Genomic DNA, 239 nt, shown 5'->3' with positions numbered 1-239 from the left:
AGATCCATCCATTTACCTGCAAATTTCATTATTTTATCTTTCTTTACTGCTGAGTAAAACTCCATTGTGTAAATATACCAGCAGCAAACTTGGTTGTACAAGTGTCTCTACAATAGGATGAGTCCTTTGGGTATGTGCCAAGGAGTAGTATAACCAGGTCATATGGTAGGTTCATTTTTACTTTTTTAAGAGTTCTCCACACTGTTTTCCTTAGGGGTTGCCCGGGTTTGCAATCCCAC

The sequence above is a fragment of the Nannospalax galili genome, unplaced genomic scaffold, assembly GCF_000622305.1.
Source record: "Nannospalax galili isolate Female #2095 unplaced genomic scaffold, S.galili_v1.0 scaffold488, whole genome shotgun sequence".
NCBI lineage: Eukaryota > Metazoa > Chordata > Mammalia > Rodentia > Spalacidae > Nannospalax > Nannospalax galili.
Note: the sequence above shows the minus strand (reverse complement) of the source record.